This window comes from Orbicella faveolata, unplaced genomic scaffold, assembly GCF_042242905.1.
Source record: "Orbicella faveolata isolate gen_17 unplaced genomic scaffold, um_ofav_v1 contig_25, whole genome shotgun sequence".
Lineage (NCBI taxonomy): Eukaryota > Metazoa > Cnidaria > Anthozoa > Scleractinia > Merulinidae > Orbicella > Orbicella faveolata.
The window spans coordinates 21,990,824-22,010,333 of record NW_028301553.1 but is presented as its reverse complement, the minus strand read 5'-3'; the positions used below and the strand labels follow the sequence as shown (position 1 = coordinate 22,010,333).

The 19,510-nt window shown below is 37.7% G+C and overlaps 1 long non-coding RNA gene and 1 pseudogene across 2 annotated transcripts; both read left to right on the top strand.

The window, feature by feature from the left end:
• The first annotated feature begins 1,617 nt into the window (after positions 1 to 1,617).
• On the top strand, positions 1,618 to 16,359 carry LOC110043312 (hemicentin-1-like; annotated as a pseudogene). The gene is made up of 13 exons (XR_016208752.1): positions 1,618 to 1,969; positions 2,922 to 3,093; positions 7,632 to 7,994; positions 8,591 to 8,848; positions 9,688 to 9,957; positions 10,884 to 11,135; positions 11,590 to 11,847; positions 12,149 to 12,408; positions 13,364 to 13,615; positions 13,978 to 14,244; positions 14,430 to 14,717; positions 15,461 to 15,616; positions 15,945 to 16,359. The product of XR_016208752.1 is annotated as a hemicentin-1-like (transcript).
• A 1,569-nt stretch (positions 16,360 to 17,928) lies between these two features.
• Positions 17,929 to 18,927, top strand: LOC149109464 (uncharacterized). Its single transcript, XR_016208687.1, has 2 exons — positions 17,929 to 18,476; positions 18,553 to 18,927. It is a non-coding gene; the product is annotated as an uncharacterized LOC149109464 (long non-coding RNA).
• The last annotated feature ends 583 nt before the right edge of the window (positions 18,928 to 19,510 follow it).

Sequence of the window (19,510 nt, the reverse complement as noted above, 5' to 3'; positions counted from 1 at the left end):
CCGTACTTAGCTCATCAGTTAGGTTCGGCGCATGAATGGAGCGGCGTTTGGAACGGGCCTTAGTCATGGCGATATTATGTTAACAGGTTTATTCAAGCAGTAGGAATGACGGAATCTGCATCATCTGAAGAATGTAAAATACTCCCAGTTCACTAGCTGGTACTTTATCAGCGCCAATCTGTAGTTCATAAGTTACATTTCCAGGTCAGCATCTTCAACGCAACGAGGTTAATTTGTGTCCTATGACAGGAAAAGCTTAATGCAAACTACTGTTTTTGGTTCATCTTTAAATTTCTGTTTTAAGATGGTCGTTGTTTTTTTGTTATGAAGAATCGTGTTTTGATATTAAATTTATCTCAATTTAATTCCATAATCGTCGAATGGAGCGCACATCTCGGATGAATCATGTCAGACATTATACCAAAATCTTGGATAAATTCAGATTTCCAAGTGAAAATATATTGATATGTGAGGAATAGCAGCTCTTCCTAAACAGAAAGGTGTTCAGTAGACTCAGTAGCAAAAAAATAAAACTCGACCATGTAAGTACATGTCATGTACTGTCACGTTTTCTCGCGTCACACGAGCTCGTCCGCGAAGAATTTGACAAAGTTCATGTTGTGTTGGGTTAAAGAGGCTAAGACACGGTATTTAAGGTCAATCTGTGTATTTTTAATGATTATCACGTTTAAACCTCAACAGTTTTTCATTGGCAAAATCAGGGCTACTGAGCGTTGTAAATTCTTACATATTGAGATAACCTTGAAAAAAGTCGGTCGACTTTTTCAAGGTTATTCATCCGTTTTAATCCTCTCCAGTTTCGCCCATCCATGCACGTTTTTGGCTTTTCCATGTTTCTTTGTAATTCTCCTCCCGTTTTAACCCATTATTGTGATATTTCAGTCGACTATTTGACCAGTCGTTCAGAGCTGAAATTGCCTAAATTTTGTGTGACCTAACCCTTTCAACCCGAAAAGATAACCGACAAACAATCTTTACAAACGCTACTTAGCTCTTATGGCTGACAAGAAAATTAAAGATAATTTGTGATAGAGCTTTTTTCTCTCATAAACCTCTGGTTGTAACAGAATTCATGAGTGGAACAATACTTGCCACTGACTTAAAATTGAATCACCAGGAAAAATTATTTGGAGGCAGTCAAACATTTTCAGAGTAATTGCGCTCAGGGCGAGAGGCGAGAAAATACGACATTTGCACTGCGAGTAGTTGGTCTTTCGTGTTTTCAATACTTGCATCTGTTCGCAAGAAAAAGGCCTGATTGTAGTGACACCAAGAACTGAGGCTAGCTTAAGACTTTCCTTTATTACACAAATACATATGCAAATATACAAGTGCTTAGTACACTTTGGGACCCTCTTAGTAACTCCACATTCCCAGCTCTGCATAAGTTTTGAATTGACTTTTCGGTTTACAAATGTATTGACATCTTTCTGAAGTGGAGACAATATAGGAAGAAAAACAGCATTTTATCGGCCTTTAAGATTCACTTGAGATTGATAGAAAAGTAAAATGCGTAACGACTTCCACCGCAAACAAAATAATTCAGTGTTGACAATGATACTGCTGCTGAAACACACCTGTCCGAGGAAGAGCATACTGGCTTTGATGTTCAAATAACTCATTACAATAACAATAACTGGTCAGTTAAAACTTCAGTACATATCAAACCACAATCGTTAACTGATTCAACCAAAAGAGCAACAGAAACAACGAATGAAGTAATTTATCTACTTGAAAGATCGAGGAACTACATGAGAATCAAAGGACATGTTTTAGTATTAACTGAATTCCATGCAAAAGGACTGTGTGCGAGATAGACCTATTTTAAACTGAACGCTTTCTGTTCACTGTTTTATTAACTAAGAAACTGAACAACCAGTCATGAAGCGTTTGAATGGGTGGTCGTTCTTCAGATGTTTGCCTCTTGTGGCTGTCCTTCCTATATGCGGTAAGTTTTGTGTAATCATTTTTGTTTTGTGAGGAAGAAAGAATATAATGAAGGTAATTTAAAATTATACTAAAATTTTTATTGCTAGAAAAGTTTTCACTGAGTACTTTCTCTTGACTCGCTCAAAGTTGAATGCAAACAAAGTTGAATGCAAACAACAATAATTCAAAATCGTTTACAGCACTTCATGTAACCAATAATTTTTGTAACGTGTCTAGTAGTGTGGGGTTGCGATTGCCTTATCAGTGCAGATTTGGGTGAAATAACACATACTATCAAGTTAAATGGATTTCCAAGAATTCTAATGCTAACTTTTTTTATTACGATTTGCCTTTGATACTTGAGGTAGCATTCGCAGTACTGATATAAATGCGGCATCTTCCTCCTTAGTTTTCGGTCTGAAACGCAGTCCTATTTCATGCAAAGAAACACTATAAATTTATTTACAGCTTCAGTATGAATATTACAGTTAGATTCTGCTTCCGAACTTCAATTCAGGCCTTACATGGTCTTGTGAAAAACTGAAGAGTGTCTCAATCGCACGTGTCTTTACCTTCAAACTGACTAAATAAATGTATGTCCGCTGCAAGATGTTTGATGCTGTTCTTCTAAACGACTACAAGTAAAACCGCTAGTTGACCACTAGCTTCCATTATGATGTAGCTTCTCAGCTGTCATTGGCTTCATACATCAGTGGGGGTGGGGTGGGGGGGGGGGGTTACACCCAGTTGTCACAAATTAAAAACAGAGGTTCGCATTCTGTTTTTTCGGAAATGATCGTGAACAAGTTGTTTCCACTGCAAAGGCCATTCTGTTCAGTCAATACTTAAACGTTTTTGTCAAAAACATGGAACTTAAAATATATAAATAACTTCTGTGTGTATTATTCTCATGCTTAACCCTAAGCCGGTCACTGTTGAAATATTGGTACTTGTTCTCTTCTATGTTGCAGCATGTTTTGCATGGACCCAAGAACCAAAGCGATCGACAGAAGTAAGTCCAGGTACGACAGACCGGCTTTTTCCAATGGAATTTTGAGTCCATCGGCGACAGTTTCTGGTTTCTTTTAGTTCCTGTCACCTTGATCCTTGATTTATCTGGGTTCAGTTTTCTTATGAATGCCTGTGTTTTATCTATTTATACCATTATTACACTACAGTTTATCTAAACTTAATGATTTCATTCTTGCTGGAGAGCTATTATGGTTCAAGATGGCTTACAATACGAGAAGTTTAAGTGATTCAATTCATAATCATAAACCGTTGCCAAAACGTATAACTTCTTCCGTACATCTTTTACTTCTTTTATTGTTTGTGTTACTCTTTCAAAAAGTACACACTTCTCAAACTCATTAATAAAATAATATATAGAGTTTGCCAAGCCTACAAACGAAGCTCTCATAAAATACTAATCATCTACTCGACACAGTAACTTTTAAAGAAATTCACCAATAAGCATTTCCCCAAACCGAATTAATTTTAGGCAAAAAATCAAGCTCAATAATTAATCACGCTAAAGCGTAATTCGAAAATCATTTTTGACGACGGCTTTGCAGCCACTTTATCGCACGTAGCTTTACCAGACCTTTAAAGAAATTCACCAAAGCATTTCACCAAACCGAATAAATTGAACAAACAAAACGATGAAATCCCCATACTTCAAAAACACGATATGCAAGTTACCACTGCATCAAAACCCCTTCGCTTCTAAGGCATAATAAATGGTTTCTTGACCTTTCTTGGTTTCCAACCGTAACAGAAGAAGAAATTTTAGCGGTCTACGAAGAAGCTCTCTGAACTGACCCGAAGAAAGCTTCTATACTAGCCTTGCAGTATTTACAAATATATAGGCGAAGACCGATAAAAAAAACTATTTGTTTACAATATGCAACTTACAACAACTTCGACAAAGCAACTCAATACTTTTTAGAGATAAACGAAATTAAAACAATGAAATTTTTAAAACGCTTCACAGCATGGTCTCAAATCAGGAAGACTTTACAACTCCCACTGGAGATATCTCGCCGAAGCAACATAACAGCTGTTGTAGAAAACGTGACGAAATGTTCTACAACAAAGAGTCGCTTACCGCAAGTTGGCTATTCACTTCAGTGTAAATCTTCCACACAGAAATTTCCAGCAAAAGTTGTGAAGACTGAACTGAACTTATCTTTTCCTTGTTTTGTAAATTCTATAAACACCCGAAACATGTTTGATTTTTCTCGTTGATGACCTGATGAATCATGTGACTACACTCCCCCTTCCCCAAAGAGCACATGTTTACAATTATGGGCGAAACAGAGCACTGCATAAATATAAGTTCATGCGCTGTTATAAAAAAAAAAGTAGTTTTGTAGTTCCAGAGTTCTTTATGCCTGCTTAAATTTGAGAAGTATTCGAACAAAACCTAATAAAACGTTAATTGAATTTAACGAACTTTGGTTAAAACAAAAATCATTTTGCGGTTTTCTGCTCCCGCGCAACAACGTTGAGCATTAATAAAAATAATACATGCATAGCTGAGAACAAACATATTTACAGGAGTCAGTTGAAATCTGTAATTTATATGTAACATCGGGAGAGTGCTTTCCCTGATTTTCATAGTGAAGATATATATACATTACTGTTTTGTGGGTTCGAATAATTAAAAAGTCGTTGATTATGACACATTAAGTATTCCGTTTCTGAGAAAAACAATTCATACTTCATTGTTGTGAAGAGCTTGTTGCTGAAATCTCCGCTGATCCAGGCTAGTGAAATAATCGTGATGACCACAACATGTAAACCATGCACACATGAAGATGCCTCCAATACACAGAAGAAGTGCCAATACTGTTAGTAAGGTGTCGAATTCATTGAAGCGACCGTTGGGTTCCTTTCTAATACCAGCACTTGCGTTGCATACGGGTAAGACGCTACCACAAACTGCTAAAGATAAAACTGCACCACAAATAAAATGCTGTCTTTTAGACATAACATTGTTCTTTGAAGAGCCTATCATTTTCTGCGAGGCAGAAAAACGTGATCTTTTTTAGTCGCCTTCCCTGACTGGGTCCCGTGAAACATCAGTGAAACATCAACGTTTTTTCACCGCTTATCCATTCTGTAACGTAGCTATCCACGAAACCTTAAATGCAACTGGATCGTTTCAAGCCGAGGGATAAAAGCAACAAATTGTTACTATATAGCTTCCATTAAACCCGTCGGCCTTCTTTACCAACAGTAGGCAGTTCCAGTCCATTCATCAGATGCCAAATTTCTCACAACATAATTATCGTGTTTGGCCGAATTTCAAACATCTTGCGGGGAGAGTAAAACGTTTGTCAACTGGTGACTTTGCAATTTCTCAGTTGGTCGTATTAAACGTCAAATTCACGGTAGTGTCACCCTAGTGTCACATTAAACATTTTCATTTTCAAGGCGCAATGCTTTGTGAGTATATTTTTGGGCCTCCGGCAGATTATTCGAACTCTCTAGTTGTCTCAAGTAATCAGTGGAAGAAGTTGTTCCACTGATTGATAAGTTTGATATATATGCTGGCGTTAAATAATTATTTCTTTTAATTGGTTTATTCCTGACAACGAGGACAACACATTAACTAAGATCGCCCTTCGCTGCAGCACCTGCTGGTTCTCAGTGATTATTAGAAACGTTTTGCACATCATAGCAGGTCAGCATTTTACCAAACAACCAGTATCGCAAGTATTATGGGGGTGAATATTGAAATATTTTGTGTCAAAGAGAATGCTTCGAAATATTTTTGCTTATAAGTGTTGTTATAGAAACAGTTCTTCGCGTGTCACAGGATCCTTTATCATGTAAAGAGTATTTTTTTTTTATTTATTTATGAAGAAAAAAGTGGAACCCTTACCTTTTAAATTAATGGCTCTCTATCTCTCCAGCGTTTTTTTAAGCGGTTCTATACGTACACTTTAAGCCTGAAATAAATGTTTGATTACAAATTGAAGTCACAGAAATTCTGAAATTCTGCGTTGCACCTTTGGCTTATTATAGGAAATTAACTACTTAGTGTATTAACGTATTTTGAATTAACGTGACTAACGTAGGTTTAAAATCGTCAAATAAATGTAAAAATATCTCCACAAAAAAGTTGATGCAACTGGCAACAGACTGAAGGTCTTTTTATGATATCAACAGGATCGAAATAAATAACAGTCAAGATAGGGTGGTGTCAAATCGTTCGATATCACTGGCAAGGTGTAAAGATAACGCCCAAACAGAACACGAAATTCCTGTAAAAGATAGATTTAAAGATTTGAATGTGTGAAGTCATTTAATCCACATTTGGCAGGACTCGGTTCAGAATTTGGCGTCAAAATAATAAAATTTAGTATCTTGAAAATTGAAAACCCACTTTCTTAAGGTCGTTTAATTTAACGCTACATGAAATTAGCACCACTAAAACAAACTTAAATGTTCGAAATTTTCATTAAATTCAAGGAGCGCCTTGTAATAAAGTAAATAACCATCGGGGATCTCTAGATTGCGACGAGTATTTATCTTATCTCCAGATCTTCTCCTGTCTTACCGCCAACAGGTACTATGAAACAAAAGTGCCCTCTTAAATAAAGTATATCAATGAATACAATCAAGGACTTACATTCCTTTAGATATTTGAAATTCTCTTAAAATTGCACAAGCCTTTGGGCGAGTGCAATTTGAAAGAATTTTCAGATATCACGAGTAGTGTTAATCCTTAATTGTTCGAGCTTTCATACAAATAGTTATTTAAAATATGACAGAGAAAATTACAAACGCCCGCTCGTAAATATGCCCTGCAGTGCAAATTAGCGATAAAGTGGCCTCCTCTCAGCCAATCAAAATGAAGTAATTTTCTCAATCATATAATAAAGGCAATGATCCAGCTGCAGCTACAACCAATAACCTATCGTCACTGCCAAGTAAGTTTGCTAAATATAAATTGGCAGAAAAACCCTTTAATAAAAGAGAGTCTTGAGTTGGAATTAAACGAAGTGAAAATGTTTCTCTGACGGTTGATTTGTACTTCACCTACAAATGAATAACGCATACCACTTATGTCGCTATTGCTCTTGAATGTAATTGTCATTCTGAAGCGAAAATTAATTTGGCTTTCACAGTCAGTATTGTTTTTTCAAAGTTAGCAGTGGCCTTAAGGTTTAGAATGGTTTTTTTTCGTGGAGAAAAAATCATGCATTATTTACAGGCATCTAAAAATATGACTATAATTAAAATATTTTTTAAAAATCAAGCAATTTAGGCGTTCTGGACAGTAAAATAACTAACAACGAAATAATTGCAGAATTTTAGGCGACAAATAACAAACTGCCAAGCTCTGACAGCTTATTGGCAAATTTTCATTCCTACTCAGCCAACTTTTAAAGGTGACAACGCAAAAGAACGCCCAGATTTATTAAAAAAAAAAACCCTGGCGAGATGGAAGACTCTGAAGTGAAATATAGTACAGTAGAATATAGCACAACAAAAAATAATAAATGAACAAGAAGTTACGGACTAATATTGTGGAAGGCTTCGTGGCCATATAGTTAAAGTTCTGGCCCTGGTTGTTCGGAAGCGGATTAAAATAAGCCGCGGTTAGCTGTTACTCCGCGATTAAATGGAGCAGTCATGGCACAAGCCCTGTTTTGTTTTGGGTTATATAGTTTTACTGGGAGAGATAAAACTCTCAGAATGTGGAACACTCAGGCCCACTGCAGACTTAACCTCAAATTATTATATTGAGTGTCTTGTGCTTTTTTTTCCCTTCATTGCAGCCCCTCCAGCCATTTCCATCCATCCTATAAATACGTCAATCATAGAATTCACTGACCTGCTCTCCTTCTGCAATGCCTCTGGTCAACCACGCCCCATCATCACATGGCGCAGGAAGGATAAAGAAATGATGTTTCCTCCGGGAGAATACCTCAGTCTTCCTAACGTGTCCAGAGATGATGCAGGACTGTATGAATGCATAGCAAAGAATAGCGCTGGAAACAAATCAGTGGACTTCAGAATAAACGTACTTTGTAGGTTTAAGTGTCACTGTAAGATCTAATCTCAGTATATCCTCCCAAAGCCGTGAGGTCCGAAAAATTTTTATTGAATGTTGCGGCTAGAAAAAGTCATCTTATTCCCCTAGTTTTGGCACGAATGATGGCGCCTTAATTTGTTTTGGTGTTCGCTTTTCGATCATGTATTCGTCCATTTAAGTGCCGCTTGGACACGACGCGGATTCAAAAGGTACGCCGAGCATTGTATTCAATGCAAAGATAACTCAAGGTTAATACAAGTGGTATTGGAGGATGTTTCAGTGCAGGCCAATCACTGAACCCATGAGTCGCAGTGAGGGTGAACACGTTATAGTGGCCAGACTTTTCAAGCGGGCCTCATACTTGAACGGTATAAATAAGACATTACTCCTAGAGTTGTTAACGAACTCCCCTTTTCAAAACTCAGACTTCTCAGTTGTCGTACATTTTTGTTATAGCTGCGAACGTATTTAATAACTAAAGTATACCGTTGTTTTCAGTGAAATATCGGCCAATCAAAAGGCACGGATCAGCTTCAGTTAACTATAAGACTACTCTTAGATCTTAAACATTTTTGGAATCTTTTTCAACAGATCAACCAACAGCACAGGTCATTCCAAGAAATGTTACTGTCAATCAAAGTGACGCCATAACACTTACATGTCTAACGTCAGGAAATCCCGCTCCAAACGTCACTTGGACTACAGACGGTAACCAGTCAGTGATTCTGTCAGCTGACAATAAACTCGAACTAGTTATAACAGGCAAGACAAACGAAGGGATATACCGCTGTACAGCTGCAAATGGAATCGGTTTGCCCAGCATATCAACAGCACATGTATTCGTTAAACGTAGGTGTTCCTCTTTACAATTGGCCTCACTGTTTGTGCACTATCCCCAGGGGAAGACTGAACTTTTCAATCATACCGCGTTATTCCCCGTCTCATACAACTCCATGTGTTAATAATCATAGCTTCACTATAAGATATATACCGTTCTGGTTTTTCCTCGGTTTGTGCCGCGCTTGTGACCTCGCTCTCACGCACCGCTCCAACTCGCCCCGTATTGTATCTCGGGCACCTCCTGGCTCGACTGTTCCTAGATCAAGATACTAAACCAACGCAACAAACCAACCTAGGAAATTATCACGAAGATGTTTGGTCTAAAAAGTAGTGTTTTAGAAGACGTCATAGAAGTGAAAACTTATATACAGAGCAAGATACATATCCATACAGAAAGCTAGCATTCAAAGTGTCAGACGTTAAGGCGGGGTTTTAGTGAAATATAATATTTTTAAAAAAGATCGTAACTTCGAAAATTTATCGTAAAACACATATATTGATCACCTCTAAGCCACCTTGTACCTACCCCCTCCCTTCCATTCCTAGCTAAGCAATTCTTAACTTGATATTAATCAAACATTGTGACACAGCTTGTTTTCGTTTGATTTGTTTGCATTTTAATCAAAGAAAATCTGGTTTTAACATACTCGAGATTAAAATTTTTTAGCATAGATCCAAGTGCGTTAAAGTAACACTCTTCTTTGTAAAGATTAAAATTTGTGATTCGCTTTCCATGAATCACAAAACTGATAACTCATTTTATTTGAGTTGGAGTGGACGGGCTTGTCTTCTCAGCTTCCAAAGACCTACCTACGTAATGTATTTTTCCTTCTCTTCTCTTACTTTAGACCATAGTCCCATGAACACATCGTTTATTTCCTGTTCATCCGATAACACGGCTTGGGTTAACGACAGTGTTGTATTCAGCTGCTCCTCAGTCAGCAGACCATCTCCTGCTACATATGTGATATATCACAAAGGCAAGATAATTAGGAAAAATAAGTCCGGATATCACAAAATATGTAACGTCAAGCCACGCCACGCCGGTATTTACACGTGCGAGCCAAGAAATACCCTCGGTGTCGGAGAACGGAGAAGTGTCAGTTTTACTGTTTACGGTGAGTCTCAATATAGTTGATGTATAGGAGAATCTTTGTTTACAATATTTGCCTCATTACCATAAGCGATACAGTTTCTGATGGAGCTACAAAGAGATTAATACTGAATATTGGAAGGGCACAGCACGATTAACTGTCCTAAGGAATTTGAGCGCGATGTATTGAATACTTTTTGTGCGACGAGGGTTTAAAAGCTCAAAATTTTACAAAGAATGTTTGAGCTCATTAGCACTTTTGCAACACAGAAATTTTGATGTTTTTGAAAGCCAATTTCTCCTCGAATATTACACCCAAAGAGCCAAAAATTTTATCACTTACTAAGTTTTACAAGCTCTTTACGTTTTTCTAGTAAAATCGCGTCTAGCATGATGCCTTCTATGCGCAAAGTCGTATGTTAATGGGAAAAATGTAAACAATGACGTCAGCAAAGATTTGCCTATAATTTATGCAAGCAAAACAGTTTAAACTATTCTACGCAGATATACATATATTTTCAAGCTACAAGGTAGACTTCTGAGTAAGAGTTATTGCTCGGCAGTTTGTTAACGGAAAGAAATAATGTTGACATGTTAGTTCTCTTAGAGTAACTCATTAGTCTAACTTAAAGAAAATCAATTCAAAAACGTTTCTTTCTGAAAAATGCGTTCGCTTGAATGGAACTCATCATTATATAAAGCGGCTGTGGTTCCCTGATCTGATACCAACCATTCCCTAAAGAAAACATCTTTGTAAATGGTTTTGCTGCTAAGTATGTCTCTAAAATAAAGCCCAGTAAATTGATCACATGGCAGTCAATTTAGATCATTTTCAGTTTAGTTTTATGGACGTTTGAGTCAAGTTTTTCGCAAGTCTGGTCTTGAACGAGTTTCATATTTGAATGGCTTAATTAAAACTACGTTTTACATGTATTTTTTGACATTTTTCAGAGAAGCCAGCTGTTCTTGTGATTCCACATGTGTTGAACGTTACGGAAGGACGCCCCGCCCTTTTTATATGTAGCGCCACAGGGAGCCCACCTCCTAACGTCACTTGGACAGCCATGTCTAGTGGAGAAGTCTACAACGGAGACAGGCTAGAAATAAAAGCTGTCCAGAGAAATGACACTGGAAATTATCAATGTACAGCACGTAATGGAATATCAGGGCCCATCATAGATACTGCATTTCTAAATGCGTATTGTGAGTATAAACAGTAACCACTGTAAAATTGAAAGAAAATTATGTAAAATGGAAGCTTGATTTTAAACTTTTCAGTGCAAAATGCATGCCTTCTGACTGACCGTCTAGAATAACAAGGAAAAAACGACAATATACTACAATAACAATATACTATACGGCATTCTAAAAATATTAATATCAATCAAATAAAGCAAAGACTGTTCAAACTGATTTCAATACAAAGCAGAATATAAAGGGGTTTTCGCGTTAGCTGTGCTTTAGTCAGTACAAGAAGCTTTTAAAAGTATTTTGTGTTATTTCAGGTTTGGCAAGTAATTTCCCTAAATAATGATGATTTAGCGTATTAATTGTGTTAGCCCGGACTTTTCATAAGAATTAGCAAAGGTTTTCCTACCGCCAATGTTCCTCTCTCGGAATGCATCTTGAAATTCTTTCGTTGTTTATTTTTGTGAAGACTCTCCTACGATAACGAATGTCGCCGGACCAAGAGTAACAATCAACGAAGGTGCTACACTGAAACTCTATTGCCATGGTGACGGAAACCCTCAGCCAGTTATTACTTGGAAATTACTGGGCACCAATCAAACACTGCAGAGAGAAGATGGACGACTTATGATACTAACAACGCAAAAATCACACACAGGAGTTTATCTTTGCACAGCGAGTAATTTCTTGGGGATTGACTCAAGAACAGTTGCTGTGGATGTTTGGTGTGAGTATGTATGTTATTGACAAGAAAGCTGGAAATAGCAAAGCTGTCAATATTTGGTATTTACTTTCTTTTCAAGCATCTCATAGGTCGCGAGTTCTGAATCCTAGAATTTGTTTGTCTAATAAAGTGACTAGCTCTTAGTTGGCTCGACAGTTCAGGTGTGAGTGCTATGCAACGGTATAGCAGAGGCTGGATTCGAATCCCGTTCAAAGCTTAAACTTAAAACAAACTGTAAAGACAGTAGATATATAAATCAATTTTAGAGAAACACAACATTTCTGTTTCATTATACTTTTTGCAGATAAGCCTTTGAATATCAGTTTACAGTCATCTGAAAAATCCAGCATAATAACTCCTCGGTTACAATCACGTGTAGGACGAAATCCAACCCACCACCTTATAATTATACTTTTTACAAAGATGGTGTTGTTGTACAGAAAGGAATTGTTCGATCTTTGAACATAACACAAGTCAGTTATCGTGACCAAGGCGCCTATGAATGTGTTCCACAGAATGCACCTGGGCGTGGTTCTAGTGCTATGTTAAACCTTACGGTGCAAGGTAAGATGCAGGGAGATTTGTGTCTTAGATATGTTTTTCTTAGTTACAGTAATGATTCCATTTAGCTCCCGGGGCGCTTATTTACTTTAGGTACCTCAAGGGAGGGCGCTTATTCGAGACATTTCGCTTACTCGGGATTGGGCACTTATTGCTTTTTGGAGAAACAACCGAATGTTCAAAACAAAACTTTAATACGGTATTCATTAAAAAAGGAACAATAACAGAAACTGTGACAGTAACAAATATACGGTAAATGTTCAGTTAACGTGAGAGAGTTTTAATCTATTTTGACGCCAACAGCTTTGACAGGGTCAGTTTCGGTACATCAATACGTAAGTAAAAGTTTTCTGGTGCGGCATCTTCGACGATCGGACATAATAGTTGAGAGACTCAGACGAAGACCACTGTTTTTGTAATGCGGCATTACGTATGTAAGCAATTAAGTAAGATAAACCTCCGTTGATACATACTCTGACGGCGCTATAATATTATGATATTAAATTAATATTTTAAAAAATTCAAATTAACGAAATTAAAAGCAAAGTAAAAACATGTATCTTTAGGGGCGCTTATTGGAATGAGGACTCCTATTGGAATAGGGGCGTTTATTAATAAAAACACACTGGGAGGGGGGCGCTTATTCGAGAGGGGGCGCTTATTGGAAGGAGGGCACTAAATCGAATCGGTATTGGCACAGTAAACGGTAAATACTGCGTTCGTACAGTTCTTACATATGAGGTGTGGTGTGATATGGTATGGTGTGGTTTGGTGTAGTGTGGTGGGTTGGGGTGCAGTGCGGTGCAGTGGGGTGGGGTGAAATGAACTGGGGTTGCGCGGGGTGGGTTGAGGTGTGGTGTGGTGTGATGTATTGTGAAGTGTAAAAGTAACTCCACAAATATAAGGATTGTTCTACTTATATCAAGAACTACTTTTGTTACCACACTTTTCACATCAGGCCCTCCGTTTGTCATTGATGGACCACACAACCAAACCGTAAACGAAAGCGATGCACTGTTGCTGACATGTAATATTGGTGGAAATCCACCTGCGAATGTTTCTTGGTATCATGACAATAACAAAGAGCTAACAGCAAGAAGCGTTCTGTTCATCAGTCACGCCAACAGAAGTCACGCAGGGAGTTATCGATGTATCGCTTCCAATGGGTTTGGCAAACCTGTTACCTCTCAAGCTAATGTGCTCGTCAATTGTAAGTTGTAGTTTTACAGATTATCGCTATTATCATACAGGCCCTAAGAATGAAGTCGGAGAGAGCAAGACACATCGCTGAAGTTTTCACCGATTTTCGATATACCATTGCTACCAGCCAAAATCAATTTCCTTCCTTTTAAGTGTTGACAAAAAAAATAGAGGTTTTCCAAGGTGGTTTGTTAGTCCTTCGCAAGGCCTTGTATGACACTTGCGTCTTGAGTTGACGGAGAAAAGGACGATATGGAGAGAAAGCCTCGTCTCTAATTGATCAAAAATTGATCAAAATGGGCCGGCTTTTTAACTGACACAATGTATCGTGTATATAAAGAAAAAGTCATTCGTTTTCATTTTCCTAACCAGATAAACCGACAGTTCTTTCCAGCAAGAAAAATGTCAGTTCATGGATTGGACACGAGACTAGAATCCAGTGCCGGGCGGAGGGTTTTCCTCGGCCTACCATTCACTGGTCTGGGAAAGGCGTGGTGACCGACGTCATATTCTCTAAAACAACCTCACAGAGTACTTTAACTGTAACACCTACCAGCCAATCAGATTTCACCAGTTACTCGTGTTACGCATGGAATAATCTTGGATACGACACTAGGAGCTTCGAGCTCGTTCACCTTGGTAAAGTACTTCACTTACAAATGATTCATTTATTTCTTTTCGTGATGCATTTCCAGTCACAAGCAATGCCATTTTTATCAAACAGTAATCTTTAATTCTGAAAAAAAATTAAACTTATCGTTAGAACTTGAGCAAAACTGTTAAATTTCTTTTATTCTTTCTTTTGATCCTCTTATTTGCTATAGCTATCCCTGATCCACCAATAATAACGCATTTGGAAATTGGAAGTTCTTTTATCCGAGTGTCTTGGAAAGCCCCTTTAAACAGTGTAAGAAAACCTGTGATTGGCTACCTGGTTCAAGCAGTTGACGACAACAATCCAAATAATGGGATCAACTGTTCTGATGTAGCAAACAATAGCTGCACCATATATGGGTTAAAACCCGACACTAGTTACCAGGTCCGAGTACAGGCCACCAACGCTGTAGGCTATGGCTTTTCAGCTTATGAAAAGATTGTTACAAAGGATGAAGGTGATGCTTTTGTTGTACTCTCTCTATTGTGTATTCTATGTTGCGTAATAGCTTCAGGACTCCTATTGATAGCATAGATGCTTTGTAAGCTCCCTGAAGGGACTACCCTGAAAATTTACCTATAGATTTTTACTTTTAAATAAAGTTGTCTATTTCTCTATCTATCTCTCTGCGTAATCCTCTGTTGGAAAAAAGATGGCGGCTGCACATTTTATCACAATACAATGCGAGCCTTACACAGCCCATAAAGCACAACGAAAGCCATATTTTTGCAATATTTGTTCCTGTGCTAACAACATTTTGTGTGCTAGGTTTGAAGATTTTAGAACTTTTCTGTACGTTTTTATAAGCATTGTTTTTAAGTTTTCGTGCGCTAAGAATTATGGGTAAATGTGCTAGTCACCATCTTTTTTTTTCCTATGGAGGAATGAAAGTAAAATTTACTGTCACGGATTGATTTCATGGTGTTCCTACAATATTTTGAAAAATTCAAAGGTATTATTAACCTGACCTTATCAGCTATTTTGCTACCCCCTGAGTTTACAGTCGAAGTGCTTTTTCAAACCATACCGAGGATAATTAAGTAAAATTAATGATAATTTGGCTCCGCTTTTCTCGTGAATTTTCTCGTGAAAGCCCTTATCTCAGTAACCCATCTAGGAGACCGAAATATTCTGACCAAAAACATACTGCTCCTGTGGATTTCTATACTTGTTACGTGGATCACTTTCTATTTATTCCAGGAAATTCAAAGAAATGGAAAACTGAGGCGGACAATGGAGGAAACGACGGACTTTCAACAACCATGTTGGTTTGCTTGTTAGCAGGAATTGGGGGAGCCATTTTATTCATAGTTATGCTCTCTTTCCTGGTGAAGCGCAGTAGATCTACTGGAAAAGGTGAGTAATAACATAATAACACTGCCAAGTATGTTATAATCGCCCAGGGAGCTAATTCGAGTAATGAATACTATACGCCGCTTTGTAAAAACTAATAACGGTAAGCATGGGACCGTTAAATGTTTTTTTAATTCCCTCATTAATTTCTGTTACTACGTCAGTAAAAAGATGACAGGGTTTACACGACGATGTATTATTTTTGAAACCATATAAACGATATTTAATTGAAATAACCCCAGAAAACGAACACGAGCATGATCTCAATTCGTTCATACACATATAGTTGTTTCGCCCTTTTCTCTGTTTTAACGTCTCTTATTGATTTCAGGATCAATCACGAAAGAATGAAGAAGAGGCATTGGCTTGGGGCTATTTGTATAAACCTGACCTCGAGATCTCCCAACAAGAAGATAACGAAACGGAATACTAAGGGACTACAAAACTGTACTGAAACTGAACTGCCCAGTGATATACATTCTTTCAACCGCTTTTTTTTTCGTTTGCGACAATAAAACTGCATTTTTAAAACTGCTTTATGTCAACCAGGTTCCAGCAAGTCTCAGGTCAGTATAAACATTAAATATCACAGTACATTGTTATCTTTCAAGCTTCAATCATGTGGATACCTGTTTTTCCCTTTGCATCACACCCTACTCCCATCTTCCTTCCCGCTGCAAAAGCAAAGAAGGAAACAAAAAAGAAAACTAGGTTCTTCCAAGCCATATGCAGGTTGTCTAAGCAAATACGAAGAGAAAAAGAAACTATTTGGACGGCAGTAGAATCGCGTTATTAAACTGACATCACCTGGATTCCGCAATTTTGTCTTCAGCCATCAAAAATTAATATGGATACGGTTATGTTCGACTCTTAAAGCCATGCCTTAGCTTATGGTGATACAATGAGTTACTCTAGTTATATTTTGTGATTATAATTGTTTTGGTTTACATGATAGCGAGGTTTCTATTGTTTTTCAATACTGCACAGCGCGCAATGCATACTGGTCAATATGCCGAAAATCCGTTTTCAGTAACTTAACAATTTTGTGTCGATTTTCGGGTCTTCCCGTAAATTTTTTGCTGTTTTCCTTTTCTATTCCTTTGCTTTGTTTTTTCGCTTTTCGATTACATCTTTTTCTATCAAACTCTGGGAAGCTGAATTTTGTGATTTTTTGTCTTTTTCGGGAAGGAATTGGCTATTATTCCCTACATTTTTGAATCTCAAGAAATCATGGGAATAAACCCAAGCATAATATTTGCCTATTATTGATATTTTGAAAATGTATCAAAGTGTTTGCATGGAATTTACGACTGAGACTCTCTGCTGCTCTCTCAGTCCCTTTACGTATTCTGTCAACCTGGTACCCAATGCTGACCGCGCTCATACGGTCTGTCTTGTGTTTCAAAATGGTATTTGATTTTTATCCACTTGTTTATTCCGTAAAGAAACAAGATATAAGCTTTTTCATTTTACAGAATCTTTTAACAGGACGACGAAGCAGAATGGCAGCAGAAGTCGTTTTTGAGCCAATTGTCCGGCGCCGGAACCTCGAGTCGACTAGTGTGTTTCCTGCCTTGGCTGCTTTGCCTCTATATTATACATGATAGAATATATTGTCGAAAATCGCTCAAATTACAACGAAGTGATCGAAAGCAACACCAAAGACAGTTTCGTGATTCGGTACTATTTATCGGCAGAAAGGATCATTTCTTAATTTACATTAAAATATTATTTAGCCCTTTGACGATCAAATGTACACAAAAAAGTCCCGTTTTTAACCGTTAAATCAGTTTTTTGGTTGCCATGGCGCTAAATGGGCCTTAGTTTTGATGAAAAAGCTATTTTTTTACCAAACAGATAGATTTCTCCAAGATTAGGTACAAAAATGTAGAACATTTTAATTTGATACATGCGCGTAAGCCAAAATTTGGACTTTTTTGCGATTGCCCTTTCCGAATTTATTTATTGCCCTTTTCCTTTCCTTTTTCTCGGCCCTTTTACTCTCGCTACCTTTGCGTTTTATATTCTTTCTGCCTGTCCTAAAAAGCTGGGTGTTAATCATGGGCAAAGCCTGGAAACGGGACCTTGATCAAGTATAGGTATAATGGGCCATTTAACGACCATTTTTGCACCAAAACTGATATCGTTGTTTTTCAATTTGCTACGTCAAAATGCTGTCGATATCCAAGAACGACTGTTGTGCGGATAGGTCTATTCTAGCTCTACCATCTGCTTATCAAGAATACTTAACAATTATTCCATGAGCGCGCGTTGGCTATAACCAATCTCATATCCAACAAGCACGAATGGAATAATTGTTTTATTAAATTCGGTGCGTTTGTATTCTTGTAAATATAGCTTAATTTTATTGGGTTTTAATTTTACAAAACGACCGGAAGTCGATGTGACAAAAACAACAACAAGTGGGAAATCACATGACATGCGCGCCGTTTGTAAAATTAGTTGAATGAAACATTTGAGAGCGAAGCAAACGAATTTGCTGAATGAAATTGCAATCAAGTAGAATTCAAGAAACGTCTATCAAATGAAGGAGATATAACCTTGGCCAGAAAGTTTGAAAACGTTCGAGTTCGAGTCATGGAGAAGAGCCAAATAATTGTGCACTTGCACATTGCCATCGTAATAATGCTGCGGAAAACTTTGATCGCCATGTGACACAGACGTGCCAAAATTATTCTCGACCAGATCTCTCTCAGGATTCCCTTGCTTTGAAAGCCTTGGCATTTCGAGCTGTATGTGTGGTTTGTGCATTCGTTTGGATTCCGCCGCTATTGATACAAATGACGTCAATGGCCGCTGTCACGCGACGACATTTTCCAGAGTCAACTTTCGTTAGCAGATGGTAATTTCGAGTTATTTTCTTTTTCTGTGTATTTTTCATCTTCCTTTCTCTTTTAATTCTACTTCCTTCTACTTAGGACGGTCTTTGAATGCCTAGCAAGGTTTAAAGTGGCGTTTAACACGCTATCCACGGCCGTATTGGCAAAAGAGAAGCGTTTCGCCGAAGTAGCAGGATAACGGTAAACACGGTAACTTTGAACGCTTTGTACAAGGTCAATATACTTTGGCCGAAAAATGTTTTTCCAGAAACGTGATTTGTATCTCTCCAATGTCTCATTCATCACTGTGATTGCTTTCAAAAGCGTTGAACTTTTGAGAAATAATTATTTTAAAATCAGCTCCAACGCTCCATCTAATTTAGTATGCAATATTTGAAACTTTATTTGTTAATCGCTTCGGCAGTTTTTTGATGTTTATCGAATGATATTACATTAAAAGGCCTTTTTCTTCAACACTGTGTAGTTTTCTCATTATTTTGCGTTGCGATAGTAATTTCTGAACAGTTTTGTGCAGGGGCTTATTTTCGGCCTGATTTTGCTGCTTTCAGACGGAAAAACTTTGCGGCTCGATATTTTTGGTTTAAAGCGAAACTGAAACAAAAGAAATTCATTTTTAAATAGTATTCGGTAACCTCTACTTGAGAGATAAAAATCGGCCGATTTTATTTTTTAGCCGGAAATCATCGGTCGTTTCTTAGGCGCAGGGCCTCTTAAATCGTATCTCGAGCTTTGTGGCTTTTTTGTTGTTACTGGGTCGGCATTGTCCATAATTTCATGTATTTGCTGTGTAGATAGCTCACCGAATGTGCTTTTTTTCATCCATTTTTTTTGTCGACGAACCTTTGCTTCACGCGAAAAAGCTCATGCCGAGCGACATTTGCCGCTTTCATTTCCATATAAGGTCAAACGCAGGTATAATGGCTGGTAACCGAGATCCAGTGAACCAAGCAGAAAGTTAGAATTGCATTATCCGAGGCTGAGAATTTAATAACTAGTGATATTCAAATTGATGACGTCACAAGTGGTACAAAGAGCA